The 19252-nt window shown below is 43.0% G+C and overlaps 1 protein-coding gene across 1 annotated transcript in view; it reads left to right on the forward strand.

Moving 5' to 3' along the window:
* Positions 1-16373: 16373 nt before the first annotated feature.
* LOC124314647 (neuroligin-4, Y-linked-like) overlaps positions 16374-19252 on the forward strand; it is a 43067-nt gene continuing 40188 nt past the window's right edge. Inside the window, exon 1 of the mRNA XM_046779904.1 lies at positions 16374-17296. The gene's annotated coding sequence lies outside the window, so the exon portion shown is untranslated. The remainder of the gene's footprint in view (positions 17297-19252) is intronic.

Below are 19252 nucleotides of genomic sequence, written 5' to 3' on the forward strand. Positions count from 1 at the left end.
TATAAAATACATGCATGCTTCTTCCCATATCCAAGGCGATATGCTGTGCTCTTTGGGCCGTTCTAGGTTTTCCGATTTTCTTGATCTGACTCGAAGCTACTCCTGTATAGAGCCGGGCGGCCAGTCCTTTTGGCCTAGGCGTGCATGTCGAAGAGCAGCAACTCCAGCAGCTAGAGCTGGCAATATACTAATAGTATAAGTAAAGAGGAAGAAGCTGGAGATGGAAAAATGTCGTCAGCATAAGTCGAACTTCATGAATAATTCACGGCGACTGACTGACGGTTCCTGGGATTTTGCAACAACAGAAAGAAAAGAAAAAATTGTGTCGGTCGAAAATGTTGGCCAGCAGCAGCAGCGCGAGGAATCGAATGTGAGAAAAAGAGAAGATGAATAGAAATGACATTGAATAAACAGAAGAAGAGTGTAGAAAGAGAGAGAGGAACGGAACAGGAAGCAAGGAGCAGAGAAGAAAAGGCCAGTCGACCCTTTGTTTGCTTATTGGACCGTTCACAAATGGCTGCCAAGGCCTCTGAAGTCAACCGCGACATGTAATACTTAACGCAACAACACAAAATAAATACAAACGCAAATAAAACGCCACAACATGAAGGCCAAGATGATTTCAGATTAGATGTAGAAGGGAATGATATTTTAACTTTTTTTAAAATTATTCTTGTGATTATTTGCAGCACATAAATACACAAGTCAACTCGAGATAATTACCTTACTAAAGCCCCACGATGACGTCTTTCATGCATTGAGATCATCCATTCAGAAAATTAGGGCTTCTCTAGTCTACCGCGCAGTTCTGACAAAGGTTAACAGTTAATAGACTCAATCACGACATTATTATAATAATTGCCTTCCATATTATATAATGGTTTTGTAATCGAGCTTCAATCAGTCCCCAAAAAGTTGAGCACTCACATTCACAAAAGGCTGAGCGAAAATGCAAAGGAAAAAAAAGTCCCATAGAATATTTAGCTAAGAGGAAATCAAGAACTGATGAGAAGTACGAGAGCGGAAAAGGACCCGGCGAACTGTCGTCGACACGGAGCACAGACCTGAAACTTATTACGACGCATTCCATTCAGTCTGGAGACGCGGCGTCAAAAGATACGGACCAGCATCCATCAGACTGCATCATATCCTTGCGGACGTGGAGAACAACAGACAAAAACAAAATTTAATAAAAGAAAAAGGAGGAAAAATGAATGAATCTTTTGAGTGAATTTGAGATTTAAAAATCGGGGGAATCGTTTATGTTATTAGCAGATATGCTCATATGCAGCATATCTGAGACATGCAGACATGCAGATATGATATGCTCCAACCCGCCCATTTTTTTCCACACCATTTTAGCACAGAATATTTATCTTTCAGTAGGTCTGAAAAGAAATGGAGACGAAAGTCAACGTTTGTTTTACTTGGATTTCTGGGTTTAGCAATTCAGGTACGTATATAGAGAGTGTCTTATTCGGTTTACTACTTTCTGGCTCTCTTCTTTGTTTGATTGTCTGGGGGTCTTGAAACGAGACGTCAATCGAGACTTGATGGACGCTGCACTTGAATGTGTAAACAGTCTAGAGTAGCTACTTTTCAGATTGCGTTTTGCGACGCAAATACCTGATGATGCATTTCTTAGCCCTGCGTATTGTATGCAAGCGCATAATGGTTTGAATTTGAGATGACGGTTCTTGCATATCAACCTGTGCATTAGGCTATAAGTTGATATAAACCTCTTACATGTAGCGTGATCGGGTTTCTCCGGCTGCATCACATAGGACTGTGCAGCCATCACGGCTTTCGGTTGCGTGGGGTTATTTATGGGTTTTCCGCAAACACATTTCATATTACCAGGGGACGCGTCCTTTTTCTTTTTTTGGTAGATTTGCATTGCATAATGCATGAACAGTCACTGTATGCTATCTGTCAGTATATATAAGACACGTAGGCTTCTAACATGTAAGAGTAATATCAAGATAACAAACGGATAAAAAAAATAAAATCTGTTGAAATGGACCCAGCCCAAGTTGCAAATAAAAACGATAGTGATTTGTGCGTTACCAACAGCAGAGTGCGCACTTTGTCTAATGCTCTATGCATTAGTCCTTTGACTAAGTGAGCCGCTGGATCTAAATGTTCATTCTTTTTTTACTCCATCATCACACAGCTCAGCGTCCACCAAACCAAAAATTACTGGAAACTAATCAACCTTGCGTTTCCCTGGCGTCCGTTAGCAAGAAATTAAATGAAAATTAAATGACATAAAACATGGCGGTCGAAGAACCAACACGTGAGACTTGCAGAGCCAACAGCAATGCCATGCCTCCTTGGTATAAGCGTAACACACAAGTAGCCGACCGGCAGTGTGTCCGGAGATAGATTTTATAGATTCATTTTGGCGCATCCCCTAAATTTGTTGCACTTTGCCAGATTAGAAAATTGCTGTTTCACAGAGCACAGATTCGATGAATTGAATTGATTCGATTGTCGAAAATAAAATGAGCGACATTAGTTTTAAAAAGAGAGAATTATGATGCAACTATGCAACACTTGTTTAAAGAGAGAGAATTGTCGATGCAACTATGCAACGCTAGTTTAAGGAGAATTTGTGAGAAACTTCTTCTGTTTTAGTATTTAACTTTGTATTTGTACAAGAGCTAAAGATGACTGTAGTCAATGATGATGAAGAAGAGACTGAAGCTAGATGCTTCAAATATGAAAGACGATGGAAATATTGGGGAATTGGGGGGAAAACCGGTGATCATACTTGATGGATACGCGGAAGTCCTTCATGAATTGGTGAGAATAAAAATATCAAGACAATACTTGTAAATATTATAAAATAATATATATAATATATAATATATATAAAATATACACTCTCACGTGATCAAAAATGACTGTTAAAATACTGAGAAATCGAGGGTCGGAAAATTTCCGACATCGATGAATTTTCAAAGAAAACCAGCAGATGACATAATCCATAATATTTCATCTCCCTTTCATCATGATGGGCCGACCCAAAATGCATAAGGTGAAAAACAAATTAATGAATTTTGTAATTGTAATAATTTCATTAAATTGCTAAAAGAGAAGGTTCTGGGAGTGGTATCTGACCAGGGGCCACGCTCTTACTTCATTGCGCTGCATACTGGGCCGTAATTGTGCCATCTAGTGCTACCGATTGAACGGCAACCGTCGATGACCCTCAGGGGCTAATCGTACGAACTTAAGGACACAACTTCAGAGCGTGTGTCAGCTAGTCAAGAATACCAGGGTTTTATGGGTAACGATCTTTATAGATAGACGTCCTTTATAGCAACAGGACGCCTAATAGATCGGGAGGTGAGTTTAGAAGTAAATTGAGACGTAGAGATTAGTAGATGTGTGAGTAGTTATTGCGGTATGAGTAGTTTGTAGTTGAGTTAGTAGTTAGATTATTAGTAGTATTGAGCAGACAGTTTAGGAGGAACATTATACAATTTGGAGGGACAGAGAATCGAACACGGGACAATTTGGTGGGATACAGTGTGCTCTAACCATTGCGCTAAGGTTGCACCATGGTGGAAGAGATGAATGGTGGAGCCACGGGATAGGGATTTGGCCTGTCAAACTGAAACGTATGCTGAGGCAGGCCACTACGGCGCCACCGTCGTTTCTCCCGGTTTCAAGAGCTCTTATGGCACATTTACATGTAAGGGTATTTGGAACATTTATTTTTAATAGTAAGTCAGGTATGTTCGTAAATGTACTTAACAAAAAGTAGGTTTATTTATAGGACAATATTTTAAAATTATCATGAAAAGATATTCTCCAAGTCCTAATGTAGAAATTTAAGTTTGAAATGTCGACGTTCGAGGCAGTAATAGAAGGGATGCTGTTTAGAAACAAGGGAAACTGACAGCTGATGAAACAAGAAAGGGGTAGAGAAAACCAAAACAAAGGTGATTAGATGGTTTCTAAACAGCATCCCTTCAATTACTGCCTCGAACGTTGACATTTCAAACTTAAATTTCTACATTAGGACTTGGAGAATATCTTTTCATGATAATTTTAAAATATTGTCCTATAAATAAACTTACTTTTTGTTAAGTACATTTACGATCATACCTGTCTAAGTATTGAAAATAAATGTTCAAAATACCCTTACATGTAAATGAGCCATAAGAGCTATTGAAACCGGGAGAAACGACGGTGGCGCCGTAGTGGCCTGCCTCAGCATACGCTTCAGATCCGTTGTATGGCGTGACTCCACCATTCTTCTCATCCACCATGGTTGCACATCTCGATGTGAATTAAATCGATTCAGTATAGGCCTACAGACGCCTTGGGGTTCTTGATGGCGATAGACTTTTCGCAGTCTAGTAACATTTTGATGTTTCTGTGGCCTTATGGATTAGGCGTCGGCCTCCAAAGCAGAAGACTGCGGGTTCAAGTCCCGAATTCTCCAGTGAAAGTGCTGTGTAGTGGACAGATGGAGATGGAAGTTATTCTTACTAGAAAGTAGAAATCCCGAAGAAATGATCAACGGATCAACCTGGTAATCTCCCCCGTCTTCCTCTCGATCGAAGAAGACGTAAAGATCTCGTGAAAGGCTGATTAAGAGGCCGAAAGGTGAAAAAACCTCGGAAAAAACTACAGAAGGGAAAGCCTTTCCCAAAGGAAGGCTTCGATCCCACGTCTTTTTCGGGATTTTAAGAGGAGCGCGCATATCACGTGAACTCGCGGCGTAGAGTCTCTAGCAGCACGAAGGCCTGGCCCTCTCATATAGTGTTGTATATATGCGACTGTTGGTGCTGTGCGTGCTCAAGTAACGTGAGCGACCAAGAGAATAAGAGAAAGAGCGAGAGAAACCTGTTGGCATGTTGATTGTTGAGCTCGAGTCGAGCAGCTGCTGATAGCGCAGAGCCCTTTGTAGACCATACACATACTGAACCCGTGAAGCAGTATGTAGTGCAGTGCAGCCTATTATTAAGGGACGGGCGACCGGACTAATTGACAAGTGAGGGGAAGAACTAGGGGCTCCCGAAAAGAAGAAAAAATAGAGAAAAAAAAAAGAAGAAGAATATAAACAGAGTAGATATAATTCCTCGGAAAGGGTGCGAACAAAGAGATCAGAGTACGGTACACTTAGCTCCGTTCACGGAACAGTTTATACACAACAGCGCTTCAACAATTTCGCAGTTTAAATGAAGAAGACACAAATAAGCAGGGGGGACTGGGGAGGGGAAAACAAAAAGTTTAATAAGTTGAATAAAAAATAAATAAACATTCCAGGAAAAGAATCGAAATAAGCGCGCGAGAAAATCAATTTCCCGTGAAATGCTTAACCGGGTCCTAGAGTGGAATTAATTGGTAATAATCAAGGACAAGTGCAAGTAAAGTGACAATCGACTGTTTTGTAATAGATCGGAGTTGTTCACAGACATCAGCACGAGATAAACCTTAGATGATTACGCGGCTGTCCTTTTTTTCCCCCCTGTAGATCAATGCAGCCTTGATGAATGGCTATGTGAAGGATATAATGGCAATGCCATCAAGTATAAAGACAATGTGTATACAAAAGAAATTGGCTTTGTCTTTTATCTTTTGTTAACGGACTCATATACTGCATACCAGCTCAGTGCAGTGTACCATATAGATGAGATCCCATTCAAAGTAATAATCCCCCCGTTCTGCAAATGACATGAATAATACTATATATGTTTATCTAATACAGTTTCACTGGATCTCTTTCACGAAACGCGCGCGGGCAACCGTCGTCAATGTTTCTGATTAATATACTCTGCTGGCAACGAACTTTCAACTCTATGTGTGGTATAGTGCCCGCACACATATACTGTAGCCTCTAGCATGATCCGTCCCACAAAGCTCTGCTCTCCAGCATTCTTTATGTAAGAGATTAAACGCCATCAATACGCTATGGGAAATTTCACGTGCGTGAAAGGAATAGTGCTCATTTTGTGTTGATGTTCAACATATTAAGGCTACCTTTCAATTTATGTAAGTTCATGGCCACATGATTAAATACACCGAGTTTCGGGTTGTGATATCGGGTTTGTATTATTGATCGCGTATGATTATAAGCATTTATTGATGAGTTGGGCAAAGTAAATGCATACATGTATTACAAGAGCATATAATAGATTGGCGTGTTTTGTATAACTTTAGACACGTATAGCTGTCTGTACATCCAACAGCGAGATGTCTATAGCAAAACATATTTCCATTAAGAAAACCTATATTACTGTTGTATACGAGCAGGATGAATATAAGATGATTTACGTAACAGGGTTTCGCTCCGGTGTGCTCTCATTGATCGTGAAACGTGACGGAAGGTAGAGAAGAGAACGATATAGGAAACATTTAATCCCGCGTGGCATTTCGTTTCTCTCGGTCAATACCCAAGTGAATATACGTCGACCGCTTCCTATAATAAAAACAGGAGTGGCGCCGGCTATTGGTTGATAGTCTAATGAATTCATACGGCAAGCAACTCATATGATCCTCTATACACTAAATTACGGCGAGAGTAATTTTATGTTAGACACGGAGCAGACGCACAATCAACCAACGCCTTTTTTTGTTTCTATAAAAAAAACGGTAAAATTGTTTATTTATAATTTACATGCACCTATATATGTGTGTTTAATGCTTTGTAGAGGGCTTTGTTCTATTTCCGGGCCGCTAATCACCCTATTCATCAGTTACCGTACATACTTACCATTCAGCCTTCATTTGCATCGATCAATTTACCTTTTCTGAGTCTGCTGTTGAAACTTCTCCATTTGGCCTGATGCTGTGCTCTGTTGTGTCTGATATCATCAACTGCGCACTTAACAGTTGCTTTCGGAAACGAATTAGGACACTTGAATTATAAACATGTTAATAAGAATCTGCAATGCAGCGAACGGTGTCACGCGTCCCGTTAAAAGCGTTGCGATTTTCAACCGGAAATAGAAGAAGGAAAAAAACACCGGGACGGCGATGAATTGTGAAACGGCCGCCCTGCATCCGTTCATCTAGCGACTCGCATCCAATTATATGGCGCGGCGCATGTTTGTGTTGCTGTGAGAGGGCCTTATTCTATTTTTCAAGCCGTTTATACATCATGTGACGGCTGCAATAACGAGCCGAGCGGCCCTTCAATTATCTCCAGCAACTCGTTGACAATAAAAGACAAGGTCAGATGGAGTGGAGATCTAGCGGAAGACAGCGGAAAAGTGTCACATTATTTATACAAGACAAAAGAAAATACAAGACAAAAAGGGAAAAGGGGGAAATAAGCGGAAATAAGAAACCGTCCTATTACTAAATATATTATACATCTAATATATATAGCTCACTAGTACTAGTAGAGCTCTATGTATACAGTAGGGGCCCGCATCTTGGCGTCTATAAGGGATTGTGTGTATATCTAGTGTTCAATAATAAAACAGGAAAGGCGGCGAGCAGTATACTAAGGAACAGGATTCTATTATACTATGGGGTTTCGTACCATAAAAAGGGCGAGGCAGGCAACAAAGAATAAAAAGGCAACTGAAGGACGAGAGAGAGAATGATGGAGAAGAAGAATGAGACGGACAGCGCACCGGGCCAAACCAAAAAAGAAGAAAAAAAGAAAAAAGGTATTGGCTGGAGCTGCTGGTTGGTATACACTTCTATATTCTCTTATAAAGAAACACAAGTGGACCGACGACGAGCAGCACAAGATGATGACGGAGAAAAAGAAGAGACCGCCCGGCTCACAGCAAAACATGGGCCGCTCTCTCAGACTTGAGCAAGAGATATATATGTATAGAAGACCGCGTCGCCCGTCTGCCCGCGCATTATATTTTTTTGCGGGGCCCCGGTTTTGCTGGTCTCTTGGGAATCTTTCGTCGCTCCGCGTTTGACGTAGACCTCCTCCGCTCGTCGTCTTCGATCGATGCTAACTCTTTTTTCGCGCGCGGGCGGGCGGAGGCCAAAAATGTTTTGGATGCCTCAACAACTCAGACTATCCAGGCAGCAGCAGACTCTCATCTCTCACATCTATATAGTCCGCGTGTGCAGCACTTCTCTTCTTCTTCTTCTTCTTTTTTTCTTTTTTTTTTTCTCCTTTTAGACTTTTTCGCTGAGACTTTATATAGACGCGCTCCTTGTTCTCGTTAAATAGACGAGATGGCCGGAATGCGCTGGATAGTCAGATCAAGTCACAAAAAAGGAAAAAGAGGCAAAAGAATGAGAGGCTCTCCTTCATTCGACGCTGGAGTGAATCTTCTTCTTCTTCTTCTTTTCCCTGTTCCCTCTGCTCCAATTCATTTCACTTTCAATTTCCCATTAGGATATACATATATATATATATTGGCCTGGCTGCGCTGTCGGGGCCGAGAAAAACAGGAGCATCACTGTCGACATATCTTTCTACTTATATTGTATGTGATCCCGCGAGCGCGCACTCCTGGTTTTTTATAACGCCCGCGCTACCCGAGTCTAGATAACCAGCACACGGTATATTAGTCCTCTTACGTCACAGTAGAGTTGATTCCCTTCTCCGCCGCTTCTATATCTTTTTCGATGGACATGATAAAGAAAGAAAAAAAAGGATCGCAAGGAGAGCAGCAGGAGCCAAGGATCATTTTTCTCATCAGAGTTCGCCCACCGCTCACAGGAATAAGAAAATCTCGAAAAAGTAAAAAAAGCAAAAAATAGAAATGGAGAGAAAGAATATCATCATACACAGCAGACACACACACACACAGTGTGTATATAGGCCGTCACATATCGTCAACGCAAAACATCATGACAGCCGGAAATGGCGTTCTGGCGGCTGTATATATATAGGCTGCTGGATGTGCAGTGCTGCTCCTATACGGACCTCATGCAACATTTCTCCGTATAATCCAGTCTATATATCTGCTGTGCTCTATAGAGATGAGGGTGCTGTGCTGTGTGTGTAGCCGCAGCATACCATCAGGGGAGGAGGGAAAAAGTCGTCGTCACATTTATCGACACATATCCATTGGGCATTGACTTTCGATGGACGGGCGCCATCGCACACAGCGTCCCTATGAAGTGCTGAGCAACCCCGGCTGCTCTTAACATCATATTCTTTTTTTTTTTTTTTCTCTCTCTTATTGTCTTTTATATTTCTACAGTTTCTTTAGTATTATCGAAAGGGAGTCGGGAAGGCCCCATAATATTGGTGGGAGTCGACCGCTGCTAAACAACATCTCGGCAACCATCACCGTTTGGTGGGCAGTCGAAACCATTTTTAGATCCTTCGTCCTTATGTTCCGAAAAAGAATAACCAAAAATGTCACGCAAGAGGGTAAATAAGGAAAGTAACCTTGAGGTTTTGTGCGCGATGGCAGCTTTGAGATAAGCAGAGAGAGATAAAAGAATAACCTATATTATACCATCTATATCCCACGCGCTATTCGGTCTATAATATCCTTTGGCTATACTCTGTGGAAATGATGGGGAGAGAGGTTCATTTCATTTGCAGTTCTTATATTATTCTCTTTGTTTTCTCGCTATGTCCTACATCTTCCGATTCAACCGCAGTCTAGTATAGCTATAGTAAGATATAGTTGCGGCGCGACTCAATCTCTCATTTGGGCTTTTCTTGTTGTCTTTGGGTGGTTTTGCAAGTTGCGCGTATTATGTTGATGGGTTGTCGGGGGGAGGCCATCGTGTAGCATCTTTCTTCTTACCCCCTCGGGCGGCACAGCAGCGGCAGGTCTCCATACGGAATATTTGATCATTCATACATGTGGAAGGCTGAATTTTAAGATGACATTTACACAAACATTGCATATAGGAGGCGCTATAGCCTACTAGACTACTAACACGATCTCCCTAGTCTCACTATATATATCCGTCGATAGGCGTGGGAGTCTAGTGTATACAATATCTATAGCGACGATGATTTCAGAGTTACAGCACACCTAGTATTTATTTAGCAGAGGCCTTTGGGTTGCTGATGCATTATATAATAATATCTGTCCATCTGGCCATCTTTCGCGCTGCTCTCTATAGACTACGGCAACATATGCACTTGCGAAGTGACAACGTAATGGCAGGACGAAAAACAAAAAAAGGAAAAAGAAAAGGGGGGAGAAAGAAAACATGACGGATATGACACGAGAGTGGAAGACAACACACGGCCGGCCATCGCAAGCGGTCCGCGTTTTATTTCCCATCTATATTCCTTTATGCTTTTGCTGAGCCTTGTATTTCCCTCGTCCCTTTCCGCTATTGTTCGATTTCTTGTTTGCCATCATGTCGCTGGGCCGTTTTGCCAGCCCGACTTCCTTTTATTCTCCCCCTGTGTTGTCTTTGAGAAGACGTGACGTTTTGTTTCCCTTTTCTGTCAACTCTTTCGCCCGTCTCTCTCTCCAAATAGATGTGTACGCGCCATTCTTCTGTATCTATAGGCCTATATAGACACTCCCGCGCGCGCTTCTTTTGAAACATCTGCCGGGCTCATCTCGGCAGCACACCGTTGTGTGTGTGTGTGTGCAGGAGCATGATCACGACGGCCCTGTTGTGTTCAAAAGCTGAGCTTTGGCTAATAAAAGGGAAACAACGTCGCACGGGATTGATGCGGGGGGCACGTCTAGATGTATGCGAGCTCGACTCCAATTTCGATCCCAGCATCTCAGATATTGTAATATCAACTCCTTTCTCTCTCTCTCTCCCACGTCTATATTTAGGAGAAAACCAAGTCTGGCGTAAGCACATCTATGAAACCCAGGAGAAAGAGAGAGAGATATAATATACACAGTATGATGCGATGGCAGCAGCATAGGAAAGCAACAGATCTCAGTGATGCCTTTCACCTCAACTCTTCCTTCAGCAGCCAACAGGAGCTTATTATAATACCAACGGTGATATCTGCAGCATGCTTTGCTACCTACATCATCTAAATGCCAATTTTTCCTTGCCAACTTTTTGCCGAAGCCCTTGTATAGCGCTATTATACTGTATAAGTTGTAGACTCGAATAATAATACATCGTAATACATCGAGGAAGAAGTTATATCCGAGTCTGCTGCTGTTTGTTGTCTTTTGTTTTTCGCTTTGTGTACTATAGTGTTTGGCTGTTGTGCTTTGTCAATAATCACGAAAGCCGAATGATGTCAGAGGTAAACTTTATATAGACGAAGTTCCACCTAGCAGATCTCTGGTATTATTTCTTAATGGCGATTATTGCGTGACTTATACTCACGGGGTAAAATCCAAAAATGACCAAAGTGAGAGACGAGCTTTTTCAATCGAGCGAGAAGCTTAAAAAAGGATTCCCCTCTGCGTAGATGAATCGATCGAGTTGTACAAGACGAACCGCGGCACAGACATATACATATAGTGAGGGGAATATATTGTGGGCCGCTGCTGCACGATGCTGCTGGCCCTGAAAATGACGGCCCAATGACACGGAAGAAGCTCTTCTTCTCTATCAGTCTACTATATCTAGTAGATTCGATTGCCCTCGCCGGGCATTATAGAGAAGAGCAACGAGCTGCTGGAGCGCGGCAGCAGGACGACGACGAGACGAAGAAGAAAAGTATATAAGAAGAGAGATGGTAGCTGTTGGTGATGGTGATGTAGGAGACGTCGGAGCATTATTCTCTTGTCTTGCCACTGCACGGAGCTTCTTCCTCTTCTTCTCCTCTTTTTTTTCCTCCCCATTTTCTATTATAGATTTAAGCTCTGATCTTGTAGACTGATTTAGCACTGATATAGTCCGCTCACACACACACAGCATCACACACATGCCCTGCTGAATATTATACTGGCGCGTAGAATTTATTATAACATAAAGCGAAAGAGATCGATATGCTTTTAAACTAATTGCGCTAGTCGTATAATAATAATAATAGGTTACATGGCGAACAACCCATTCTAATACTTGCCACTTTTGACAGGCATCGATCAACATCCACTTTTCGTCATCTATTACTTTCCCCCCTTCTTCATCTTCTTCTTCCTTTTGTCCGTCTGCTGCGGGTCTCTAGTATAGCTGTTATTAGTGTTATACATGTATATAGTCGTGCGTCTGGCGTCACTCATGGTTATTCGTCGTCCACCAAGTTTTGCGGCGGCGAGTTCACCAAGCACGCAGACATTATGTTGCGTAGTAGCAGTAGCCTGGCGAGTAGTAACAATACACAATTTCAAGTGCAAAAGATATTGCTTGCGTGTGCACCCCCGTCTATATATGCACGCTGCTCTTGACTCTGCTGCTCTGAACCGAGACATGTCTAACCATCCGGGTGCTGATGAAGGAAGACAACAAAAGACAAAGATCAAGATGGTATGTACAATATTTTATAGATCCGTCGTTTTTCTTCTTTTTTCTTTTCTTGTCTTTTCGTTTTCTTATGTCGCGCTAAGAAGTTAACGATCGCGCGGATCAGAGCGAAACATTTCGCTAGGGGTCCACCGACATCAGTGACAATGGTATACGTACATAACATGTATAAAATCAAGTCGAGCGCGACAGCAACGGCTCTATTGTCTCGTTGGGTGCGGAACTATATAGCGCTGCTGTTGCTGGTAGGGTCTATTCAGTTTGACGAGGACCCAGCAGCAGCATTCGAGTATATTATCTTACACGACTATAATATTATCGCTTAACTAATAGACTGAACGTAATGTTAGCCCGCCAACTAAATTACAGATGCAGCAGACTCGCGGTAAATGTTTGTTCGGTTAATAAAAAAGAAGCCCTTCTGCTGCTCTGCTGCTAGCTGCTATACTGCTTGTTGGTTCGCCACCACGCGTTGGCTGCTGCTGAGTCAGGGATGAGCTTCTTGTTTATTCTTGAATAAAACATCCCGCTTCGACTATAGTTGGCCTTATAACTGCGCCGCAAACTAATTCACGTTGTATCCTCAGAGTTGTAATAAATTAAACGAAAAGAACATCCACTTTTCTTATATGGAATAAACTGATTTCTTTTTTTTCTTTTTCCGAGCTGGTTATTGAATGTAGCTCCTCCTCCTTATGCTGCTGATGTCTTGTACAGTCAATCTCAGGATATATAAGAATATATGGGAGATGTGTGTGTGTGTCGTCGTCGTCTGCTATGCTCTCTTATTAGCCTTTATAGTTCAATCATCCGTGATGATGACCGATGATCGGAGAGAATTTTATGAGCTTTTCTGGCACGGGTCACGTTGCCCGTTCACCAACGGCACAACCATTCCGTTCTGTTTCGTTCGTTCGTTCGTGTGGCGGGCCTATTAGATTCCGCTTTATTCCGCCCAGCATCTCCATTGGCCGCGATTCGAATGGCGCAGCGCTGGCGCCCCAGACGACGACACAACGACCGCGAAATATCGACGGGAAACGATTGTACTCACGTAATATTGGAAAGGAGAGGGGGGGGGGGGGGGAGAACCTCCGAGCATCGGATGTAATGTCGTGGAATTCATGCGTCAGAAACCGATGGGCCAAAAATAGAAAAATAGAAAAAATAAAAACTGGAACGGAATTTCACCGAAAATTGCTGAAAAGTAATAAGGAAATCGATTACGACTGAAAACGTCATGACCTCATATCGTCGTTCATTTATTTCCATTCATTATATTATCTGTTTTGATTCGTTCGTTTTTTTGGGGGGGGGAGGCCGAGGTATTACATAAAGACCAATCGATCGGCTCACGTCTTCTTTCAGCCCTCTCCCCACCGACAAAACGGAATAACACAGCAAATAAAAATAATGAGAAGGCAATGATAAAGTCATAACAAAACAAACGCCAGCGTCAGCAGCAGCAGCACAAGTCGTGGAGGGGGGTAGCTAGCAGTAAGACACGCACAGCACAACATCATATCCTCCCACAATAGTATAGTTTGAAGAGCCGGGCGGGTGCCCAGCACCATATTCCTTGCGTCTTTCTCTTTCTCGCATCACGGTATGGCATCAAATCAATACCGACTTTTCTCTCTCTCTCTCTCCCTAGTCTTCTTTTTTCTCCTTTGCAAGTCAGCCATATATATAGAGAGGAAAAAGGAGATGGGCTGCCGCTGATGCCTACGCCAGGCCTCTTTCTCTTTTATAATTTGATCAACTCATTTTTTTCCCTCACCCAGCTCCGCCTTCTTCTTCTTCTTTTCTTCGCCCATCATTTATAAATATAGATATATATATTATACACCAAGATCGAATCGGTCACGACCGCCGATGGGTATATAGACCGAGCAGATACGCCGTTCGACGAATACTAATGAAGGCAATCACATCAGCAATAATTTTGCTCGGGCTCTAATTTATGTGTGTGTGTACATACGTATCGCCGTTTGCCTGCTGCTGCTGTGTGGCTCTTTTTCTATCGTTTCAGAAAAGAATAAGAGAAGAGGGAAAATGTTGGCCATTGTCTGTGGAATGTGAAATTCAGCTCCATTTATTAAATCAACTCGATTGGGGCTCGTCTGATTATTGAAGCCGCCCTATTATAATATCTCTAGTGATGTCGTTAATCATCTTCAATTTGCAGAGCGCACATCACCATAAACTGATTAGCTCAAAAGTGTACGAATTTGAAAGCGCAACAAAAATCTAATGTAATGCTATGATGTAAAAGCGGGAAAAACCCCCGTGTTAAGTTAGATACCCTATTACATCGACGCTGCACTATATAAGTAATAATCATCGATCTTTGTCTGCAGATTACGAAAGTTTTACGAGTACTACTCTCGTTTGCGCAACACGAGAAGGAGAGTTTGCTTTGAGAAGAACTTTTTGTGATCTTTTGTTTTCGGCAATGCATACGGGATTAGTTAGTTTTTGTTTTTCAAGCTCCGTGCGAGATCTATAATACTTTGCCCACCTGCAACATTATATTAGACTTTCTGTCTGATGCATTGCGTTCGCTTCTGATATAATATAATAGCAGCTGCTGCAAATGCATCAGCCCGCAGAGAAATGTACAGCCAAGAAAATCAGCATTCTCAAGGTCTAACATTTGTCAACATCCTACACACTACTCATCCGTCACCGTTCTATATATACTTTGCTCCATTTCCCCGTTAACTTATTTCGCCTGTCTCACTTTTTCCCCCATCTCTCAAGCATTATATATCAACTAATATAAGGCGCACAGGTTTGCATTGATCTCCGCCTCTACAGGAATAACTGACTTATTTCATTTACCTTCTTTTTGTTCGAACGACTATAATACCGGTGCATACCTATAGAGAGCTATAAGCAAACTTTCCACAGCGGAGAGATATTCAATTTCGACAAACGGGAGGCAAAAATGCCTTTCGACATTATCATAGAGTCAAAGTAATAATACGAGAGAGTCCGCTCTATATCGTTTGGGTCGTCGCTACTTTTCCCCACTGCTGCAGATTGAAAACCTATAGACTTTGTTTTAAAAAAAATAATTAAAAAAAGTAGTTGAAGAAATTCCAACGCTATCCAATTCTGCTATGGAATCTGTTCAGTGGAAATGCAAGAATCTTATATGCTTCGTGTCAGACACATTGACACCGTCCGAATGAGCCACATTACTGTATATACACACACTAAATGCGGGTCCTCGAAGAGCTGATGTGTATAGGACGACACACAGTGCTAAATTGGAGACCTGATGGGATTATATTAGACAGCGACACTATATACTCTATAGTACATAGTCTAGGTGTAATTTCATTGTTCTTATTGTGCTGTGTTGGCCCGCCGCTGAAAGTTATTGGGGGGAAAACTATCCGCGAAGACATGGTCGATATCGATTCGTTAACTCATTGGACCATCTATACTTCCCCCCACTTCCGGAATAGATCCGGCGATCTCCGCTGGATGTGTGACAGCCTTATATATATTTATCTCTCTATTCGTTGTGGCATATTTTCTTCTACATTATTGCTATGTCAACGAAAAAAGAGGGAGCCAAAGGTAAATATAAAGGCGACAGGGTTGCACAACAGCGTTGTCTGTATTCTTTTCGTCTCTTAAAAGCTCTTTTTTCGTCTCGAATGCCTTCCATCCACTGCTGTTCTTCTTCTTCTACTTCTTCTCTTGTTTTCCCCGAGCTCTCGACCGACATTTTCTTGTAAAAACCGCTGCCACCATCACCGCCACCACAGCAGCGTCGCCCTTGCGGACGTCAAAGCGGAATAAGAGAAGGACGTCGTTGACGAAGACATGAGGAGGTATGGAAGATGTTTGCACGGAATAAGATGTGTGGGTCTTATACGGTATATACCAAAAGAAAGAGAGGGGGAAAGAAATACACAAAGATATCTAAAAGAGAGGTGCATAGGAAACGCCCTGTTACATTAGCGCATGCCCAGTTGGGCTGCTGGATTGATCACGCAGAAAGAGGATCTCTCTCCCGCGCTCTCATCTCACTCCAGCAGCAGTGCCGGCCCCAAAGAGCAGAACTGGGCCTGTGCATCACCAGACCCAAGACCCAGCAGCAGGCCGCCTTTTATATGTATTCTCTATACCTTTTGGCACGACGGGAAAATCGCCGCCAGATTCCCAGCATCAAGGCGACGGACCCGAGCCAAAGCAAAAGGGGGAGGTGCGGTGTATGGTGGTAGTAAAAGACACAGCGTCGTCGTCGTCGTCGAGAGGAGCGTCGAGAAGAGGATCCTATCCACCAGCCAGTGGTCCTCGCCAGTTGTTGGATGCTGCAGTTGCAAGTCACAAGTCTCTCAAACGCGGTGCTGCTGCTCTTCCAGCATATCTCATTGGCTCACCTTTTATTCGCCCGTCTTTTTCTCTCTCGCTCTCAACTCTGTCGGCGCGGCAATAACCGCCAAGTTATTCATCGGCGACGTCGTCTTTTGATCAGGAGGGGCGTCGTGTAGTGTGTCTGTGTGTGCTGTGTGCTGTGTGCGTGTGCGGCTTCAAACAGTTCATCAAGTGGCGTGAGAGAGAAAAGAAGTTGGGCAGGATTTTGCGACGAGCCACATAACGTTGGTGCGGCTGACAAAGTTCTTCTTCTTGTACTCACTGATGCAGTCGATGCTGTTGCTGGTGAATTAGCGCGCGTTGGCTGGCTGGTCGTCATCATGAACCGCAACTAATATATTATTCCGGCAATCCGCTTTGCTGAGAGAGTTGGAGAGTTGGCATTGACGATGAGAGCCGGTGACAGCGGCCTCGACATCAAATGCGATCCAGCGGAGTCAATAATAACTTTTCTCATCTCTCAGCCGCCGCATCATCAGCAGCATCACAGACGCTCCAGCGATTCGGCAATCAACACATCAGCAGCAGCATAGGCCGCCGCTTGTTGGCTCAATAATAATTCTCCTGCTGGACTGTTTCGAATGTTGGCGCCAAGATTTCAGTAAGTGTATAGTTACTACCTCTCTTTAATTTTTCGGGTCGCTCACACGTTATAGTAGTATATAGTAGTCTATTACTTCTTTTGATTACATTTTTTCGCTCGTCGTCTTTTAAATTGATCACGACGGGCGACGCGAACTCTTAACCCCGCCGTCCATCGTAATAGCCATAAATAACGACCGGGCATTATATTATATTCGCTATAGCGACGTTATTTCTGCTGGCTGGCCGTTTCTTTCTGCATTTGATGGAAATTCTAGGAAGAAGAATTGAATTGTCCTGCTTAGATGACGACTCTCGTTCGCGTGTTTATGTACCCGTGCGCAGCACACACAAAAAAATAGGAGATCGTTAAGTTGAGTACAACCACCTGGCCGTCTATATAAGCGCTAGAGACGGCTGGGCCTTTTTTTTACGGAGAAACGCGGGCCTAGATTTCTCTATAAAAGTACGAACGGAGCAGCAGCACGGGAGAAAAAACGGGACGATATAAAAATGCGTGAAAGAAAAAGATTTGCAAAGTAGTAAAGAAAGTAAAAAGAGGGAAAACGTTTTGTCGTTTGGGTGTGCGGTGTGTACGGAATGGGTCATATCATTTTGTATAATACGAGAGATAGTAGTGCTGCGTTGCTGCTGCTGGCCGGGGGTGTAAGGCGAGTCGAGATTCCGCGCTCGTTCAGCATCCTCAACGAGTATAACTCCACTTTTTTTCGTTTCTTATTTTTTACTCCCGCGTGCGCCAAAGTCTGTCCTGTGCGGCACGCTGGATATGGCGAATAAAAAAAAATATTGTGTCGGTCGAAGAATGTGCCAATAAAAAAAGGGAGAAAACAACCGCCCATCCATAGCAGCACGGGAAAATATATAAGTGAGGCAGGCACCACCGGGTTATATAGATATATACACAAGCAAACTGTGGGAAATATATATTATCTAAACAGTCGGCCATTAGAATATATTGAAGGGGTGAAATCGTATTATTCTCTAGATGATATAGCAAATGATTGGCTGGTGTTTTTCTCAAGCGGGTTATTATAGAGTCGCCCAACCCAAGAAAGGCAAGTTAAATATGTACATCCGCAGCAAACAAAAAAAAGTTGTTTTATGATGGCGGCAGCCTTTGCCACACATACACAGCACACATTCTTCTTTCTTTTTTCTTTTGTGTCTATTTCTCTATATCTATTCATGGTGTGTATAAGATGTGCAACGCTGCGGAGCAGCAGCAGCAGCAACACACTAAACCGCTGTGTCAACACGCGTTTAAGCAAGCAACTCGGCACAGAACCACGCGCAGCAGCGTCCGTGTGAGTTAACAGCGACGCTCTATAAACTATATGTGCACAGCGGAGAGTCGCTCTATAGAGTCCAGCAAACAGAGAGGAAAAAACGCGCCCCAGATGCAAAAACCGCCCATCCAAGTCTGCACGGGGAAACAACCACTTTCTATATATAACAGACTCTCTGCTGTGCTGCTGCTGGCCAGCCAAAGGACGAGCTTCTCAACTCCCGTCTGAATGTGATGGACGCCGCCGTTTTCATTTGGTTATATAGCGCCACAGAGGCCTATATAGGAATAAATGTAGGATATATAGGGCTCCTTGGGCTGGCGGACCCAGATAGTGTCTTACGTATACACCTCTCCCTTTGCCATGGGTTCCCATCATGGAAGGGAATAATATAAGCTTCCAGACGCGGCGAAACCCCGCTTGCATGACGGCGAAAAGGCCCCTGTGCTGCTGTGTTGTGTGTAGATCCCATCCAATCTGAATGCGTGCCGGTATGTGTGTGTTGTGCTGTGTAGTATAGCTCGAATTGAATGGTATCAGAGTCTATAGAGTATATAGCGCGGAGAATGGCAGCAGCAGCAGCAGCGATGGAGGAGAAATGACAATTTGAATAGCTGGCTGGCTTTTCCCTCCGCAACTTTCAGCGTGTAATTGTAGACGACAAATAG

Source organism: Daphnia pulicaria, chromosome 10 (genome assembly GCF_021234035.1).
Source record: "Daphnia pulicaria isolate SC F1-1A chromosome 10, SC_F0-13Bv2, whole genome shotgun sequence".
Lineage (NCBI taxonomy): Eukaryota > Metazoa > Arthropoda > Branchiopoda > Diplostraca > Daphniidae > Daphnia > Daphnia pulicaria.